This window comes from Seriola lalandi, unplaced genomic scaffold (assembly GCF_002814215.2).
Source record: "Seriola lalandi dorsalis isolate HSWRI2012SDOR001 ecotype SW California unplaced genomic scaffold, Sedor1 jcf7180002054262, whole genome shotgun sequence".
NCBI classification, from domain to species: domain Eukaryota; kingdom Metazoa; phylum Chordata; class Actinopteri; order Carangiformes; family Carangidae; genus Seriola; species Seriola lalandi.
Genome location: NW_019524815.1, coordinates 22,440 through 23,142, shown reverse-complemented (window position 1 = coordinate 23,142; position 703 = coordinate 22,440).

Here is a 703-nt window from a genome sequence, read left to right as displayed (position 1 = left end):
AAATACAACAAATTTATAAGGATTTTTTCCCCTCTAAATGTCTTACATGGTTCAATTTCAATAAATGTTCAAATAATCAAATATCTCACCAAAAATCCAATATTAGTTTATTTGAAGAACATATGATGTATTTTACGGGCACAAAACAAAATGTAGGAAACTAGTAGTATTTTGTCATGCATCATTTTATTATACGAAAAATCCAATCATGTGACGGCTAGATATAAACCAAGAAGCACACATCCAAACAATAGAGTTAGATACACCAACAAAGACATTTATATGAGCAAAAACTGAATGAAGGTTCATCAGATTAAATTATCGTGGAAAAAAGAACAATAACCTTCACTCACAACTGATTTAGATACACCTAAAATTAACAGACAGCAACAGGTAAACAATTGTAAATACACACTAGAAATTCTTCAAATTATACTGAATATTGAGTGAGATTAAATCATAATCTGTACCAACAGACACGGTATGGATGGGATCATATCTCTTTAACGATGGAGAGTTTATGGTCATCTGATAATGTTGATGGTTTCATCTGAAAATGTTAATGCTGACATGTGTAAATGGTATTTTCAAATTTACAAATAGATGAGTGAGGCCTAATAAGAGCAAGCAAAAACCATTATTCAGTACTTTTCCTCACAAAACAACAGTGAAGAATCCTAAGAAATGATACATGTAATACCTT